Source organism: Canis lupus, chromosome 2 (genome assembly GCF_011100685.1).
Source record: "Canis lupus familiaris isolate Mischka breed German Shepherd chromosome 2, alternate assembly UU_Cfam_GSD_1.0, whole genome shotgun sequence".
NCBI lineage: Eukaryota > Metazoa > Chordata > Mammalia > Carnivora > Canidae > Canis > Canis lupus.
In genome coordinates, this window is record NC_049223.1 from 47,566,875 (window position 1) to 47,586,864 (window position 19,990).

General features: G+C 40.3%; 1 long non-coding RNA gene across 1 annotated transcript in view; it reads left to right on the forward strand.

Annotated features, from left to right (window-relative positions):
• The first annotated feature begins 819 nt into the window (after positions 1–819).
• The window catches only part of LOC119871109, a 189,150-nt gene continuing 169,979 nt past the window's right edge, over positions 820–19,990 (forward strand). The window contains exons 1-3 of the long non-coding RNA XR_005355590.1: positions 820–864; positions 1,032–1,063; positions 11,634–11,725. This is a non-coding gene — a long non-coding RNA (uncharacterized LOC119871109). The remainder of the gene's footprint in view (positions 865–1,031; positions 1,064–11,633; positions 11,726–19,990) is intronic.

Below are 19,990 nucleotides of genomic sequence, written 5' to 3' on the forward strand. Positions count from 1 at the left end.
CAGCCCAGGTTCTCAGCCTTCCCGCTGACCGCTGGCCCAGGCCTGCTGCCCAGGAAGGCCACCACCGCACCCTCCTTGCCGACCGCCCCTCGGGAAGCCGGGGGCCCTGGAGGGCCGTGGCTGGGGGACAGCAGGGACTGAGGTCTGGCCGCCTCCTCATGGCCAGTGGACACGACCTCCTGTTGACTTTGCAGCCCTGGGCCGAGCCCCTTCCCCGGGCCCAGGGAGGAGGGAGAGAGCCGGCGAGTGGGCCCTGTGGGAAGCCCTTGCCATGCACTTTATGTTCAGACTACTGGTTCTCGCCCCACCCCTGACTTCTTTTTACTCTGCTCCACGTTAGTGCCTCCCACACCTAGTGATGTGTTCAAACCACAGCCACAGCAGGAGCCGGTATGGAGAACAGGCCTGCCAGCCAAGATGCATGCCCAGAGCCCAGGGGAGCCAGGCGGCTGCCTTGTTTTTGTTGTTTGGTTGTTTTTTTCTTTTTTTAAGAAAATAAAGCAGGTGGATTTGGAAAAAAAAAAATGGTAAAATGGTTTAGTAATTTTTTTTTCTCCTCTAGCAATATACTGTGGACACAACATAATATTTCTAGGGCTTTTGGTAAAACTGATGTCCAGAGAGGCCCAATCAGTGCCACTCTCATCTGTGGGGTAGACATGACCAGCTCATTCTACCAGCACCATCACCAAATATGGTCTCTGCCACACGCTTTGCTACTGGATGGTAACTTATTATAGCTTTCCTTCGTATTTATTTGCACATGTGTGAAGTTCACGGTCTTTGTCCCTTTGGACTCAAGTTCCCTCTTTTGTCATTTGTTACCATTTTGCCCCTTGTGCAGTCTCGTGTGCATATCAATTGGTATGAGCTCTTGATCTAATAAGTCGTTTGGACCTTTTTCATTATTGTGGCAAATTCTTTGCCTTTTTTCTTCTTTGTCTCTTAATTTTATTTATTTTTTTAATTGGGCTTTTAAAATTTATTCGAATTCATTTTCTTACCACGTAATACTTTTCTCTTGCTTTCAGATGCAGACAATCCCTCCACAGACAGAGAACAGGTAAATATTTGACTTTTGTTTCCTCTTTAGAGTTTTTATTTTAACGTACCTGGGCTTGGTCATGGCATACAGCAGAAGGTTAGGATCTACATTGAACTCTCTTTCCAAATATTCAATCTTTCCTGTCACATTATTATAGGTTTTTGTTTTGTTTTGTTTTGTTTTTAAGCATATATAAAGTTCTTCTATGTATAAAAGTGTGTTTCGGAATTATGCCTTCCCTTCTAGACTGGGTGGTTTATGGAGGCAGGCCAATTTATTGTAGTCATGCCTACTATGTACCCCCCTCTATTTGGCCTAATGAAAGTTAGTCAAGCAGAAGATAGTTGGAATTTCTGCAGGGAAGTAAAAGTCCAGTCCATGGTAAACTCGCCAAAATTTGTCATCCCACCCCTAAAATGCTGTATGGTATGAATAAAATATTATAAACTGTGCCTGAAAAAGATAGGTGGAAATATCATCTATGAAAGGTACTTTGTATAGAAAGAAAAATCTATTTGAGATCTGATTGAATTCTAGGTATGTAATACTTTCCTAATGAATAGCCATGGCCTTTTAATTTTATGTTAAATGCTTAATCATAGGGTTTTGATTCTCCTTATTATGATTTTAAGAGAAAATGCAAATGTTACATCTACTGGGTGTGCAAACAGTGGGGAGAATATATGTTAGATTAAATTTCTCCAGAAAAAAAGACTGCTTTATTAACTCCAGTTTCCAAAATACAAGCTCAAAAGTACTATTTTCTCAAAGGTTTTGATTTCTTAGAACTTAAAGTGTAAGGCAATTTGGGTTTTCATCCTTTGTGTGTGTGTCTCTCTCTTTTTCTCTCTCTCTTTTAGTGAAACATAAGAGGGCCTACAATACCATTGGTTGCATCTGTAGAGTCAGGTCAGAGAGCTGAGAAGAAATAAACAGTTGTACTTCCAAGGCAATAATGACTGACTGTGTAAGGACAGGACCAAAGGGGCAGATGGAGGGGAGCAGGGAACAAGAATTTGTCCTAGGAAAGGTACAGTCACAAGTCACCAAGTTTGTTTAAGGAGGTTATGTCTCAGAACTGTCTTGGCCAGTGATATGTGAACAAAGACAATTAAAAGTACATAAGCCTAAGTTACAACATCATCTGGAGTTAGTGCATTCTGGTAATTCACAATCCACTCTTGCTTAGTATCATCGAGTTAGCAGACTTCTTCTGAAATAACAACCAGTCATGATAAGATGGTACTGCTGATGCCTTGCTCTGAAGTATTAAAAACTCTAAGTCATAGTTTGGGTGACCTAGCCATACCCCATGTCACAATATTAATGCAGAGAGGGAAAAATTTGGATTCAAATTTCCTGCATCATGAAAATTCAAAACAAGAGCAATATTGCTGCCAATCAAATTGGCAAACCTGTCCTGATTCAAAGTCCAGATTTCTGGATTAAAAATTCGCAATCAGATCAGGTCTTGGAGGATGCAAAGCTATGTGGAACAAGCATTATTAAACATTTCAAAGTTCTCGAATCGCCACTTGATATTTTCCACAGTGGCTTCTGGAACCACAGTCACCTTTGAAGTATTTGAAGCTGTGAGTCTCAGTTGCTAATTGTGGGGACACATCTGACTTCATTGAACAGTACAAAGCTTGTAAAGATACACATCTGAATTACACTGCAGGTGCATTACTCTAATGTTCACCTACATTTACCAACTCTGTCCCCAAATTCACACTGGGCCTGTTAATGAAGTTTATTTATAATATGGATGAAAGATACCATAAAAGGCAGTCTAGCTTCAGACACACACTTGGGGCAGCATCTGTTTGAAAATCACCCCAGACAAGAGGCGCTCATCGTGGGACCCCCAAGTGGCAATGACAGAAACTACCAAGTAGTTAACGCACTGTGAAATGTGACCCCCCCCCTTTTTTTTTTTTTTTACAAAGAGCAAATGTTTCTTTTATAATCACAACCACTTCAAACTAAGATTTCCTTGGGGTTCCAGATTTAAGATGATCTGTGGTTGAAGGAAGCATGTCAGGCAGGGTATGTTTGCAGTAATAAAAATCTTCCCATTCTCTAACTTAAATCTGCTTTGTCCCCTCAAGGTAAGTCTGTCCGCCACTTCCCCAGGGCCCTTTGGTGTCCAGAGTGCTGTGGCAGTGCTCCTGGAGATGAGAAGAGGGTCTGGCTTTATCTTTAGAGCATCTTTAAAATACAGATGACAAGACAGAGGCCGACTACAAAGCGCGGCAGTGTGGTATTTAGAGAACGCCGAGCTCTGCAGACAGAAGCCTGCCGCTACATTAATTCATCTCGAACCATTTTCTGTTCTCATTATAATTTTATCTTAGGAATTAATACATTCTGCCATTTTCTCTTCTGGCTACAATCTAGAGAAATCCGTGAGCTTGAATACATTTTGTACCACTTTGTTCTGCTTATAATGTTAAGATGTTTTCAAGAATGGATTAGTTCAATGCCACTCTCCCTACTTTATCTTCAGATTAAGAACTTAAACAGGAGACTGCACCAGGCATCGGTGGGAACATGTTTCTAGCACAAAGATGGTATAAAGAGTAGAAAGTAGGGAAATCGGTTTTGTCTTTGGTTTCGCTTTTCCTTTTTTAAGATTTTATTTATTCATGAGAGAGAGAGAGAGAGAGAGAGAGGCAGAGACATAGGCAGAGGGAAAAGTAGGCTCCAGAGCTTATATGGGACTAGATCCTAGGACCCTGGGATCACCACCTGAGCCAAAGGCAGATGCTAAACTGCTGAGCCACCCAGGTGCCTCTGCTTTTGTTTTTTTAAAGATGTGTTGACCTCCCGGAAATTTTACAGACAACCTGCAAAAACGAATTTTAAAAATAACTGAGGTCAGGGCACCTGGGTGGCTCAGCAGTTGAGCATCTGCCTTTGGCTCCGGTGGTGATCCTGGGGTCCTGGGATTGAGTCCCACATCAGACTTCCTGCAGGGAGCCTGCTTCTCCCTCTGCCTGTGTCTCTGCCTCTCTCATGAATAAATAAATAAAATCTTTAAAAAAAAAATAAAAATAACTGAAGTCATATGAGTCAGGCGGCAAGACCTTTAGGAAGAAAAAGAATTCATCATGAGTCACTTTTTTTCCTAAGTAAAGGAAATACAAATCCCTCCTTCGTAATTATGTTAAATTTTTTTTAAAGGCCTAACAGTTGAAAAGTACACACACACAAGAAAGTACACAAAATTCTAAGACTCAAAATTAGCCCCAAGTGTAAAAATATCCTCTGAGTACTATAATCTCCAAAGTGGCAAAGTCATTTTGAAGAATCATGTAATAATCAAGTTCACTTGGCCACCAAAATCAAACTGGTAAAAGTTATTTATTTTTTTTTAATTTTATTTATTTATTCATGAGAGAGACACAGAGAGAGAGGCAGAGGAAAGAAGCAGGCTCCATGCAGGAAGCCTGATGTAGGACTTGATCCCGGAACTCCAGGATTGCACCCTGATCCAAAGGCAGACACTCAACCATTAAGCCACCCAGGCGTCCCAAAAGTGATTTATTTTAATGTGGGATTGGAAGGGGGTGCTTAAAATAGTGGAAAACTATTCCATTTGGGGTAATATGACATTTTTGCTTTGTTAAGAGACCAGTCCTTATTCTAAGTGAAAGTCCAAGGTAGTAATGACCACAGACTGTGCTTCAAATATGAGATGAAACTGATTTGCCAGGGGAAGATATGTATACTGACCACCATTAGGTTAGAAAATGCCATCTTAAGCTCTTTCTCAAACTTTAACCTGCTGGCTCTCCCTCTCAGGTACTTAAACCTTTCGAAGATCTTCGACTTGCTTCTCTCTTACACTCAACAGCACATATCTGTGACATTAGTTGGGGGTGCATTCTATGTCTGGGAGACAAAAAAGTTAGTTGACTTCAGTATCTGCAATCAAATTAGTTTACTGAGCCACAGACATTTAACTCAGATAGAGGCCCTTACCTCTACCTGTCTAGTTCGCATCTCCCATGCCCCTCAGTGGTTATTGCAGATTTTAACCCTCTTTAAAACCTTCTCCTTTCCAGTTTCTCCCTGTTCTCTTCAGAAAACCATAACTTCTCTTTGCAGAAAGGAAAAAAAAGTCATCATAGGATTTCTTGTGCTACAGCTTCCCACAAATGTGTCTTAATCTATTCCTTTCTTCTCTGCCCTGCTCACTCCCCACCAGTCCAGGCAAGGGGTTGGGGCTCCTTCTTGCCTCTGGGGTTCCTCTGTCCATGTGGTCAGTCTCAACTACTGCACCACCTCCAAGGCTTACTCCATCAAACCCCTGACTCTCCTTCCAGAACATTCCACCTCCCTTCTGCTAAGCCAGCTGGACTTCTGAGTATACACAAGATCAGTCCTCTCAATTCCTTAAAACGTAATAACAAACACATATTTAACTGGTTTTAATCCCAAATGTCACTCAGATTACCTCTGCCCTTCACAGCCTAACTTCCTCTCCTCCCACTAATTTCTGACACTCTGTGGTTTTGGCCCCACCATCCCGCAGAAACTGCTTTCCCGACCTGAGAGTCACAAATGGCCTTAGTGTTCATATCTAATGAACGTGCTTCAAGCTTCCATCGTTATCTTACTTCTCTGCAGGAATGATACTGCGCACTGCTTCTTCCTGCTTGAAGCTGTTTCTTTTGCTTCCCCTCTATATTCTTTGCATTCATCTGGCTGTTCTTCTCAGTTTCCTTTGTTGGTCTTTTTGCTCTCCCCTAAAATGCTGCTGGGCCCCAGGGTTCCATTGTCAGCCATCTGGTTCTCTTTCTTTCTGTGTGCTTTGTGAATGATCTTGCTCAAATCTATGGCTTCTCTATTTCTTGTATCTTTGTAGCTTCCAAATCCAAGGCTTTGTTCCAGCCTGTCTGCCAAGCCTCTGCCTTCCTCCCTTCTGTTTGTGTGTTCGTGTATCTCGGGATCAGCACGGCTGCTCTCGTTGACATCACCACCCCTTCTTAAGTCCCAGCCGGTCCTGCCCTGGCTGACGTGTGGAGCTAAGATATGGGAGCTCATGGCTCTTGTAAACAGCTCTCCAAGTGATAGTATCATTGTTCACAACCAGGCAGATAAAAAAATGAAAGACAAAAACAACCTGAGTGACTCAATTTCTGCTATTTGTCAAGCCCTTATAGAAGAACATATTAGAATTGCCCCCAATTAAATCAGGCTGTTTTACAAATAAGCTAAAAATTAATTAGCTCACCGAGCATATAGATGTCTCCCATTCCACCCCTATTACCTGGTAACTTTGAAACTCTTAAGGCTTTTTGTTCTCAGAATGTGAACTTAGCCAGAATTTTTGGGCTAGAGTTTACCTGGTGGCACTGGAGCAAGAGCAGAAGATATAATCATTCCCAAGGTCAGGAAATAGCATGGCAGTCATCTTTCTTAAGAGTTTTGAAGTAAGACTAGTTTTCCTGTCAGGAAACCAAAGAATAAAACATCTTAAAATCAACTCTCAAGACACTTAACATCCGTTTTATACTCCAGGAAGATTTCAACCAGCTACAAGTGTATAATTTAAAAATTCAGCTTATTCAGCAGTGTGAATATGGAGAAGGTAATTGTATGTCACCAATTTAGAAACATCAATTGGAAGAGAAGTTATCCAAGCTCCCTCATGGTATTTAGGATAAGGTTAAAGAGAAGGAAACACGTTTTATAAATATGTGAAGAAAGGAGGCTAGGGTTATTTCTGTCCACTGTTTATATTTAATTGCCTCTTTTATTCTAACACTACACTATTGTTGCTATTTGAGGCTTAACTGCAACCTATGATAAACAAGGAAATGAACAAACCCCGCCTCTAAACTGTCCTACTGAAGTTGATTTCAAAAACTCTCCAATGGAGGTTCTTCCACAGAGGGAGAATCGTTGACTTTTTGTTGCCTGGATAAGCAATTTTAAAAATAAGCCTACCATCTGAAGGAACTCAAACTCAACAGTACCCTCCAAAGAAGATACTCATTGAAAGTGGAGTAGCTGATTTACCATTCCTCCTTCTGTAGACTGAACACAGATGGGACTTTAATCAAATATAATTTTAAGTGACACCAGCTATTAAAACGTTGCTCTGTGTGAAAGCAAGACTTTGTGACTGAACATATGAACAGTCATCTTCAGGCCTTCCATTCATTTTCTTTAAATTTCCAAAAACAGATTTTCCACAGCCTAGGAGAAGAACAGTCCTTAGCTGCCCAGGGACCACCATTAGCGGTACCAGCGAAGTAGTTCACTCTCCCATCTCGTTCAATCCCTGCTCTCTCTGGCACTGGTGACAATTAACTCTAATTGTAATGGCAGCCAGTCTGATGGAGACTCTGGGCTGTTAGGGATGGAGCTGAAACCACTATACACTCATTTCCCCAAAGACCATGGACCTTCAGGGGGTAATGACTTTGTGTCATTATATCCAGAGCCAAAATTCAGCTGATAGACTAAAGGTTAACAGTTCTACTTCCCATTACCCAGCAGCCCAGGCTTGTAGTTCCTATTCATGTTGTGGTAGTCTCAAATAAGTTCTGTGTCAAATTTCCTGCTTGAAGCTTGGAAGTCTTTCTCTTCAGTGAGAAACAGCAGCCCCCCGCCCCCCCCCCACCAGGAAAATAAGTTTTAGAATGGGTTAAACAAAAGAGGAGGGTACTCCAGAGCAAGGCTAAAAGATAATATAACATTTTTGATATATTTAAATGAGGAAAATAAAAACATAAATATATGGCAGTTCCAACAGGAAAAAAACTAAACAACCTTAGATACTTTTTCTCTGTTACAGCTTACATCACTAGCTAGAAAGACTGTAACATTTTTCTTTTGCATTTCTTTATGTAACCACCCTTACAATAGTATTATGTAAAACAGGCATAAACATATATGGCTTGTTTAAAACTAAGCATTTCGTTATAGTCCAGGGATTACGATCGAAAGTTGGTAAATGGATCTCTGGGACCACAGAAACCAGATTTTTTTTGGCTCCCATCAGACTCATTTCCAAACCCCGTAGGGGTTTATCAAGCTGGGTTTCAAGTGTCCTGATCCGTTCAGACTCCAATTAACTTGTGCTGTTATATCGGTTTTAATTCAAGTCTGTGTTGCTCATCTCCCAGCAAGAAGAAAATCAACATAGGAAGTGAGGTTAAATAAAGTGGTGGCTGGGAATTTGTTTAAAAAAAAAAAAAAAAAAAAAAAAAAACCAACCACCCAGAAAGGTCCCCACAAGAAAGTTAAAACATTCTAAGTTTCTTTGACTATTACAAGCAGAATCTGATAATCGCACAGTGCCTGTGCTCAGGTGTGACAAGAACAGTAAACGTTCACCCGGTGGCTTTGATGGAATCAGGGATCATGCTTGGCAGGCCTGCTAGAGGCAAACAGTCTTTTACAGCACACGTCCAGGGACTGAAGAAGAACTTGGGAGGGCTGGTTTTCTTTACTGCCACCCTGTCCCCTTTTTCTGCCTTGTATTCACATTTTTTTCTCATTTCTATCCTATGAAGTCAACTCTGAAGCTGCTGAAAGAGGATTGACTTTTGTTTCCATCAGACACCTGGTCATCCTTAGCCACAATCAGCTTTATTTAAATCCACAGCTGGCTTCAAAAGGGAAAGCCAAGAGGGGCGAGAAAGAACAAGGAAAAGCATTAAACAGCACGCAGACAGTAGGTAGGCAACTTGGAAGTTTTTACAATGGGAGATTGATTCCCCAGCAGCCAGCTGAACAGGTACTCTAAAGGAGACCCAGGCTTGAGTCAATCATGAGTAGTGGAACAACTACACCTGGGCATGTACTTTAGCAAGTCTTAAACGATGTAGCCTCTGACTTCTTTCATGTTTATTACATTTCTTTTGTAGAAATCCTCATTACATTAAAAAAATTATTTTGTATGCATGGAAGTTTATAATTTTTCCATCCACGCTCTGATGTGATGATTTATAAGAAATATAAATATTTGATTCTTCAGACGACCAAGATATATTTCTCATAGATACTTGGTCTTCATTCACGGTCCCTAGCTGGTCCCTAGCTAGCAGTTCCCCAAACCCTTGAAACTTCCTAAGTGTTGAGAGCCCTAAAGGTATCTCTTGCTATGTTAATGAGGTGACTTTTGGAAAGCACCTGAGGATGGAGCTGGATTGCCAGTGGAGCCAATTAGGTGATTTCAGCCTTACACCCTGACCTCCAGGGATGGAGTTCAAGCATCAATGGCTAACGATTTAATGAATCTGGCCTATGTAACGAAGCCTCCATAAAAACACAAAAGGGCTGGGTTTGGAGAGTTTTCAGGTTAGAGAGCTTGTGGCATTTTGAGCCTGCCCAGCTAGGTCTGGAACCTTGCTTGGTGGTAGAAGCTCTCCACCCTGCTCAGATAATGGCAAGAATAGTATCGGTGCTTATGTGCCTACTTACTTGGTATTTTACTAAGCATTTTACTTGCCTTATCTCTATTTTCACAACAGTACTATAAGAAAATGTTTTCTGAGGCTGCTTATTGGTGAAATATCCAATCCCTTTGTTTAACTGGTAAGAAAACTGAGGATGACTGCCTCTATGTCACGTTTTAGCCAGTAAGTGATGGTATAGTGGGGACTCAATCCTAAGATTTCTAGTTCTAAAACCATTAATCCTTACCCAACACTGCTCTCAGAGCATATCTGAAGACCTACTTTATCTGATCATCAGATTCTTCAGTTTAACAAGGAGATTGGATGATATCATTACCCAGTTCTGAAATGATTTGATCAAGCCCTGCTAACTTAGTGGGGAGAAAAGGGTGCTCCTGAGCCCTTTCCCATCAGCTTACTGAAAACCCCGACAATTCCAAGATGTGGAACAGCAGCAGACAGCTCTAATCTCCATTAAGTGGGAGTTTAAGATCTACAACCAGATCTCAATCTTGTGGTTTGAACTCCAGATGTATTTGAATCAGTATATCCATGAACTTCTCATATATCTGATAAATCTTAGAATATCTGCCTTGCTATCTCAAAACAAGAACTCCTCCCTAGATTCTATGTGCCAGCTACAAGCCCTGTCTTTCTTTGCCCCTTGGAACAGGACTCCTTAGATGAGTGGTCTCAACTTGCTACCACTGTTGTCTCCCATTTGTTTCTCAGCCTACTCTAATTTGACTTTGACCCCATCAATCCAAAGAAATTTCTTTGTCAAGGTCACCCACAACCTCCTTGATATTCTTCATCTGGTCAGGCCTGAAAAAAACCTATAGCACCATGAGACAGAAGAACAGGTAAGAAAAAGCAGAATCTGTAAATCAGAACAACAATTTATGAACTATCTTTACTGAATCTCTTAAGCTAAGTGCAAAAGACAAATGCACATCATGAGACATACACATTCTTTAAATAGATGCACATTATTTTCCATAAACTCTTATTACCACAGAAGTTTCTTTGCCTTATACTTACTGTGTTAAGGAGTATGGGTAGTTTGGATTTTATTTAAACAAATGCACCCTCCAGTTTAACTGTTGGTACCGATCAGTCTAATATTTACTGAGGTTATATTAAATTTGTCAAGGCTACCTAAGCTAAATAAGATTCCAACATTTTGTAGCCATGGAGCTCATCTAAATTGTCTTATCTCCTCAGACTCAGGTAGGAAAACAGGTTAGAGCGTTAATGATTCACCTGCTGTTACACAGCTGGTCTTGGTAGACCTGGAACTAGAAGCCAAGTTTCAGAGTTCAAAGCCAGAGTCCTTCTGTAATATCATGATGCTTTGATATATTTCAAAACAGGAGTGGATTTGACAATGAGATATGCTTTTTATAAGTCAGTTAGTGATAACAAGATAATGCTTAAAAAGGAGAAATTTAAATCTCTAACTCACCTATTCCCAACCCAGCATATGTTTTGGCCACTTGGAAAGTAGTCCCCAGTCCTTTTTTAGATAGGTAAACTACAGTAATTGGGTTTGCAAATGTTTTACCGTCTTAAAAATTAGATTAACTCAAGGTTATACCATTAATAACCACTTTTATTCAACTGCATCCCAATAGGCTCTCATGAGTAGCTAGCAAATAAATGGCAGGTGGAATTAAAGCTAATGTACCAGGAATTTGGCCTAACATGTAGCGTGTTTTAGTGATGGCTGGCCTGCCATTTGTCTTCCCCAGTGGAAGTGGAATGTGTGCCTGTCAATGTCATCATAATATTCCACAACACAGTAGTTTATTGATGTACAAGAGGCAACTTAGATGTTTCTTAAGACACATTCTCATATTGCTTAGCTTTTCTAGTAAGCAAATTAAATATTGGCAGAGAATTTTTCTACGCCACAAAGTTTAGAAACCAATTTTCCTAGATATTCTTGTTTGGAAGACCAGTAAGAGACAAAGCTTTTCAACCAAATCCCAAGCATCTGGCCATGAGCCAGCTACTAGCAGATTGGACCACACTGGTAAGATGAAAAGATGCTTTCTTTAGACTGAAGAGATTAGTTGTATAAGTAAACTGAACTTCTTTTCTATTCACTTGAAACATGGCACTACACTTCGGATGGAGTTGGTATATCCTTGACCAAAATTTTGTTTTAGGTTCTGAAATTAGCAAAAACAGGAAGACAAGAAGAAAGCTACCCTACTCCATTCCCTGAAGACCAGAACAGCAGGTGTGCCTATTTTCAGAGGTAAGTGAAATATTTGCCAAATCATTTGGCACATACCAACTCAAAATGTGCCAAATTACCTGTCAAGGCTAAACAGCCTTTTTAAAAGAAAGATAAATGTCCTTCCATACATATTTGCATGGATCCACAGTGCCATCCAGTGGCTCATTATGTCGGTCACAAGTGTGCAGGGTTCCAATCGCCTCCTAGGGTTTCAATCCAGGCTGACCACCCTTGCCTTGGCATTGGCTTCTTTGGTACCCAGAGACTTTGGGGCTTGGTAAGGGGAAGTGGATGCATTTAAAATGAGCTGTGTTGGAGGAGTTGCTGTCAGGTTTGGGTACCCTGTCTGTGGTGTCCTGAGTGGGAGTAGCCTATAGGATTTTTCTGAAGAGCAAATGCCCATGTACCTTCTTCTATTGAATTTATACCAAGATTAACCTACTCAACACCCCCAGATCTCTGTTTTTAGTACATAGCCTTGCTAACTGTAGGGGACTGGGCCAGCCAGAGTATGGCAACGTATTCCATTATAATTCAACTTGGTAAACAGTCTTAAGCTTTTAATTATCCAATTTCTCTTTTAAAATGCCTTAGAAGGTTGAATTTCTTTTTTAAAAGAATACAAGGAGTTTTGAGCTATATAAGCTGATGAAAAGTAGAAAAAGAGGAAGGAAGGTAGCAAGTGAAGGAGGAAGGAAGAGCAAAGGGAGGGAAGAGTCAGACTTGATTATCTTTTGTTGAGACAACTCAAGGGTCATAGTGATACTACCTCTTCTATTATCAGTTTCCAGAAACGGGAGGGCAAACAGGGATTTTGAAAGGACAGTAGATCATATGGTGACAGCAGCAGCTGCATGTTACTGTTAAGAAATAGATTCCTTTTTAAGTAGTAGCTGTGCAATGATAAGCGTGGAGCTGGACCAATCAAATAACAGAACTCCTTTAAGCACACCTTCCAGGTTGGCTATGAAGAAGCAGAGCTTTCACTAAAGAAACAAGAATCTGAATAGGAATTGTTGATCAATACAAATAGGTTGATTCTCTTTCCATTGGCTTTCCCAGCATCTGCCTGCAATTGACAGACTTGTAATATGGTTCAGCTTCAAAATCTCTAAACTTGTCAGGCCAAATTTAGACATTTCAGTTTTGTCCCTTCTTTAGCGTTTGAAAAAAATCCCATGAAGAAAATGTGAGCTGCTCTGATGAGCAGGCTGTTTCCTTCCCAAGTAAATTTAATTCATATGGTTCCAATCATAGTAGACCTAGGTAAGCCATATCCACTGGGGGCTATACCCTTAATTTTCCACTTGCTATTTAATCTTACTTGGTTTTAGTACATCATTTAAATAGAAATGAAGGAATCTTAGAAATCCTCAATGAGGCTGATAACCCCAATTTAAAGATACAGATACGCCCATTTTCCAGTTGACATCTTCTAAGTGAGTGCAAGTTTAAGGCCTAGAGTAAGAAGACCTAATAGAGTCAGTTTCTTTGACATTTTTAACAGTAAAGCAATATCTCCAAGTTTGGTATCAACAAATACATGATCTAAGAGCTTGGTGAAAAGATAGGAATAATGTAATTACATTGGCTTCCCCTCTTGGTACATTCCAGGAGTGGGTATGGAATCTTCAGTGATAAAATGACCTTCCCATTTGTTTTGTGGAAATAGGAGATTCTAGATTGCCTCGCTCTGCTTTTCCCTGATGTCCATAGTGACATAGTTAGACTGACTCATTTAGACTTTGAATCCTTGTGGTGGGAAACTTGTGGTTTTCTGGATTCTTACATCTGAACTAGAGAAAGTCTTTTTTAAAAAGTTGAGGGGTATAGTTTGTGACCAGATATTTGGGAGAATGATATTACATGAATGTATTCTGAAGAGCAGAACCTCAGTTGGGAAGAGACATGGGAAAATTTTCTAAAGAAACTATGATTAGGCTACTGGCTGCCAAGAATATCTTGGTTAGCAGGTTGCAAATGATTCCATATTGGAAGAAGATTTCCTGAAGTTTCAGCCATAGGAGAGAATGATGGTGGTTAGCAAAAAATAGAGGGCCCTTAAAGTGACAATTGAGATCTTGTATTCTACTTGAGAGTCTTTGAACATATGTAGATACACGAAAGATTACTTGAGTACTAATAGTACAAATACCACTCTAACCAGCTCAAAATAAAAGACAAAAACAGAAATCAGAAAGACCATTCAATGTTGATAGGTGTCATCTGGCAATCACAGATACCCATAGGCATAAAGTGAAGCCCAATTGGGCTTCATGGGGCTGGAAGCTTGGGATCCAAGAGTCAGAAACTGAGATCCCAAGATCTCTCTCCCTGTCTTTCCCAATCAGTATATATTTATGGAAACCTATCCAAGAATCAAACATAAAAGGGTTCCATTCCTGTAGAATCTGGCATTCTAGTCTGTCTCTTTTTCTCCCACATCTCTAAACCTCACTGCCATCTGCTGTTCCATGTCTTAACAGATGAACTTCCCTGATTTAATCTCAAGTACCCTATATCTTCAACAGGAATGGACTTTGGCTTACTGTATTACAGAATCTGCTTCTGATTGTTGATTACTTTCAGCTTGTAGAGTGTACCAACTAAAACATTATAATTAGCTATTTCATGGATTAGCTGGCTTTGGACTGGAGGTCATCCTTGATCAAGGTTATGAGGTACAAGTGTTGGTAGCCCAGGCTGATCTCTTGATCCAAAGTCATTAATGGATCCAGTTATTAATGGAATCATTAACACATAAAGTTCTTAGAAAAATGGACCATTGTTGAAGGGGGAAATGTCAACATATCTATGAGTAGATTATATATTTTATTTCTCTTCATTTATACAAACTTGCTTTGCTAAACATTAGGATATGTCCCTGGTTAAATCTTCCTTTGGTATCACCAATTTTAAGATGATAGGATCAATTTCTGCCAAAATTTCTATCATTTTAATGTCACTAGCCAGTCTTTGTTGGTTAAAATTGGGAGTTAAGTAGAAATTTCCCTTGTTGGTGCCTTTAACTTCTAAACTATGAAATTATCTACAAGACAAGGGAACAATTGGCCAGGTAGGTCCTCTGCTTTTAGCAGAATGGTGCTTCTAGCATATGTCTGGCTAGAGTAAGAAGAATGTGAGCCATCTTCAGCCTATGGCAAATTTGAGGAAAACATCATCCATATTATAGACTGAGATTTTAGGACTCTATGCCTAGTTTTGAGGTTACAGCAATGGTATATGATCAGATATTAAATTTGATTTCTCCTTCCTCTTATTCTGTGGGAAATGTTCTTTGGGTCAAAATTAAGTAATCATCAATTTTGCATTGAGAACTTTGCAGAAGATCTGGTAATGCGTTCATCCTTTAGATGCCATATTCAGGACAAACCTTTATAAGTATGTGTAGTATGTGCATCTTGTTGGCTATAATGAAGGCTGAACTAGATCATTCTGAAGTGAAAGTAGATGACATTTAGGGAGCAGAATCACAGACAACTGCCATCAAGCTCTTAAATATTATGGATCTTTTATTTCAACTTCACAAATACTGGCACATAGACATCCACCATGATGATCAACTTGTCACATTGGTACAGCTGTTACACATCTGTCAGATGTCAGGCAGAATAATTTCTTCATCAGATTTGTCAGAATAGTAAATAATCTGTTGCTGGTGACAGTAGAACCTGCCTTTGCGTGGAAAAGTATGGGCTCACCAGAAGACCACTAATAATCTGGGCAAGTTTAGGACCTTTGAAACAAATTATTTGTCCTACTGATAGTATTATTCTTGAGCAGGTAAGTCTCTAGAGGACTGAATTGAGAACCTTTTCCCATAAAATATGTGTTTCAAAATACCTGCTTTTGCTCAAAAGGATAGAACTTATTTTTCTTATGATTTTATCAGCCATAACCAACTGTAGTTTTAAAAGAGCTTTCCAAGTAGCTCCTACAGGAATGATCTCATTGAGTCTCCACAATAACCCTGTGAGAGCACTTTTTACTGTCATGATTCAGTATATGAAGATACTGAAAGGCTTGAGAAATTAAATGACTTTCTCAAAGTCCTATGCCTTGTTTGTATGCAAAATAATTAGAACTCCTTCTAGGTGTTCTCACTCTTCACCCAATACTTCACCACAATATTGCATTTTCTGTCCTGTAACATTAAGCAAATCTCACTTAATAGTTCCTCTTGGTCCAAAATGGCTGCCCCAGCTCCTGCCTTCTCATTTGCTTCTCAGCCATAAAAGCAGGGTAGATCTGCTTACCTTCCATAGGTTAAAATTCAGCTACCTGGCCACACAGCAGTTAGGTAACCCATAAAATGTACCGTGTGTGTGTGTGTGTGTGTACAGCCATGGGCCCTGCTAAAATTCAGGGGAGTCTATTAGAAGAAGAATAAGTTTGAGGAAAAAAATTAAGAGTCTGTTACACAGTATCCAAAGAGAATGCCAAGCGAAAATGGCCTCCTGGTGAGTCTAATCTGGTGTGATAGAATTTTAAGAGTAGTGTTTTCTGGGATTTGTATGAGGTCTTCTAAATGATTCCTGGAAAGACCAGGCAATTGCTTTCCTGAACTACTCGGTTTCCAAAGAATTTTAGTATACACGGTTGTATAGCTATTTGGAATTTAAAAAATTATATATCCCAAACATTCCATAAACATTTAAGTGAAGCACATGATCTGATTTTAATATAGAATGAACAGGTTCATATTACTGGGAGGGGCAGGGCCAGGCGAAGAAGTGGACGTTGTGCCCATATCCATTTCAGAACAAAATCAAGAGCTTTAGTTCTCTAACATTTTTTCATACCTCTGATCTCCTGTTCCCCCACAATGTTGGATCTTGAAGCTCTTGCTCTTGGTACTCACTGGGAAACAAAGGTGTATCAGAGGACCTTCAACATTCTTCCATTGGTAGGGCAGTTTTGAAAGAGAAATTCAGGAGGCCCAAAGAGAATGCCTAATGAATGATGAGGGGCCAAGAAAGGTGGAAGCTGAGGAAAGAATCTATTTTGTGAAAGAACTGAGCACAAGGAGGGGAAGTGCACAGCTCACCATGATGGATGATATGACATTTTTTTCCCCGGGTTTCTTTCACCTTTCTGCAGGATTTTAGTTTCTCTCAGTTCAACTTAAATTCACTCCCCCTCTCATTGCAATTGCTGTCTTCTATTCAGAATACATTGAATAATCTCACCTTGCATCTTTTCAATAGGTCTTTCCTGGTACCCCTTTCATGGCAACTTTGTATGTGTGTGTACATGTATAAAAAAATCTTAATGATGTGTCCTCTGGAATCATTCAGAGTCGAGAATGTTGTGTTCCTTTTGGGGGGAGTTTCTCGGGCAGCCCCAGTGACAAAGCAGAGGAGCAGTGGGTGAGAAGAAATTCCTCCTGCTTCACCAACCAGAGCCCTGGCCTGCCATTTCACAAAGCCTTGCCTTTCTCACTCAGCAGAGTTAAGCAACAGCCCCCCAGGGCAATCTTGTAATTATACACAGCTCTGCTCTTACAAGGCAGTATGCAGATTGAGATCATTTATCAACTCTTCACTTACCTAGGATGATTATTTTAAATACAGTAAAATTTGCTACCAGAAAAAAAACACAAAAAAACAAAAAACCCACACACACAAAAACCGAATTGTTCCTCCCACTGAATTCATTTCGTCTGAATAAGAGTATATTTGAGTAAAGAGCTCAGCATCCAGACAGAAATAAGTCCTTTTCAATAGCCCTGTCTTTCTTATTCCAGAGCATAGATATTTGTTTCTGATGTGTTATTGATGAAACACCCTAGCTCTGGAATGCCTTAGAACCTCCTGTCTCCTGAGTTTCAGATATACTAGAAAGTGCATTGCTTCATCCACCATGAATAATGATGCAAGCAAGAAAGCATCTTTATAGACCATAGAGCTTACATGCTTAAAGATCATGTATGCCAGTTCATGAGATTACATACATCCCAGATCAGGTGAGCTGGGAGTTAAGACCCCCTCATCCCAGGCTTGGGACCCAAGTCCCCCCATGACTGCTGGCTTCCATTGTGGCTTTTTCTTGTAGAATGACACAAAGTGATGTGTTCTTGCCAAGGATCTTGGGGTACTGACTTTCTCTGGTTGCTCATTTTCTAGTTCAACTTACCATAGTGGTCCAACCCTAGGAATAGGCCTCTAGCTTTGGGTCTTCTCCTTAGTTTTTCTATTTAGTCCCTGGTCCCCTGTAAGATAGGACCATACTGAAACCTTCCCTTGTTAGAAAACCAGGATGCTTTTTCCTGTCAATGTTCTAAGGCTGGAGTCATGCCACTCAAACACAGATTCCCAAAGAACAATGGCCCAGTCTTTTAGGTATGGAACCTCAATTGGTATAAGAAGGACAATAGTTGATATTTGCTGAATGTACATACCATAGAATTTGTTCTGTTGGTAACAGAGGGTCCCATGTGTGTTGGTTTTAATCTTAACGTACCTTAAATATAAGTAATATTGCGGTCAGGTGGTGTCCTCTGTGCATTTAATTTAGGCTAATTCAAGTATACATGCTCTCTCAAAAACTAAAATATATAAGAAGACATTATCTGTACATAATTTTTTTTGTAAATTTATTTATTGGTGTTCAATTTGCCAACATATAGAATAACACCCAATGCTCATCCCATCAGGTGCCCCCTTCAGTGCCCGTCACCCAGTCACCCCCACCCCCTGCCCACCTCCCCTTTCCCCACCCCTAGTTCGTTTCCCAGAGTTAGGAGTCTCTCATGTTCTGTACATAATTCTTAAATATTCTATTAACTCTATGTACTTTGATGTATTCTTTGTATTATATATTTATAAACATGTATTCCGTTATATTAAAACCATAGGCCTAGTACTAACTATTCCTAAATAACTCCTGCATTTCTAGGCAGCCTTTTTGGACTGTCTACTGAGCTATGTCAAGACCCCACCCCACTTAACCTGGGCCACCAGGCAAATATCCTCAAGTTCTTGCTCATATATTTTCCTACCAAATTCATAGCATGATGGTTGCATGATGGCTGAGGAACCAGATGACCATATACCAGCAAGACCATCATCTTATTTGATCCTCCAAGTAAAGTGGTGAAAGATACTTAGATCAGTTAGACACCACCTTTTTAAGTGGCTCTAAGCAGAGGGAAATGGTCAGAATTTTGCAGCTAACTATAAACAGGCACTATTTGAATGCTTTACATGGAGATCCAGACATTTTTTTTTTATTATTTTTAGGATTTTATTTATTTATTCACAAAAGACAGAGAGAGAGGCAGAGACACAGGCAGAGAGAGAAGCAGGCTCCGTGCAGGGAGCCCGATGTGGGACTCCATCCCAAGCCTCTGGGGTCACACTCTGAGCTGAAGGAAGACACGCAACCACTGAGCCCCCCAAGCATCCCGGGAGATCCAGAATATTAATGACTCCTAACTTCATTCTGTTCTAGATTCTTATCCTAGCTACACCTAGAACTAATTGTCATGAGTTTGAGCAAATCACCTAACCTTTCTAGAACTCATTTTCCATTCCTGTGTACTGAGGTGGTTGAACCAGAGGATCTTTCTTGTCCCTTTCAGGTCTAACACCTTGTAGTTCTTTCCACAAAACAATTTTTTCCACTAGGCATCTGGCTTCTGTCCTTGCCCTAACTCAGGCCAAACGCTTTCTAGAGAGCTTTAGTGCATGACTTGTTGGGGAAGTCTTCCAGCCAGCCTTGGTGGTGGTTCCACACCACATCCTCCTGTGCTCCTGGTAACATCAGGGGTCTCCCACACTGTAGCGAGCCCTGTCTGGAATGAAAGCTTTAGTGGGCGTCACTGAAGAAAATGACCTCTTCCCTGTCAAGCACAGTGGCATGTGTTTTTGTATATTTTGATTCATTTATTTCACATCTCTTTACATAAATCCAAAAGAGAGAAAGAGGGAGGAAAAGAAGTCATACCACAGAAAGATTAAATGTTACAGAAGGTCAGTTTGAGTTTGCTTCTGGGTATAAGAGAGCTTCACAATGGAAAAATTATGATAGATGTGTCTAACATTTCATCTGTAAAAAACTCAGACTACTTGAGGCAAGGGGTACCACACACAGAGCTCTTGCATGTGGGCTTCCTCTTCTGTAACTCACACCCGGGGAACGTGGGTGAATCTGAAAACAAAACTTGATAGGACCATTTACTTGATCTTTGCATTCAAGCTACTCTGGGACCAGATGTTTTCTGACTTCTCTGAACTAACACATTTCATCAAACTGACTTGA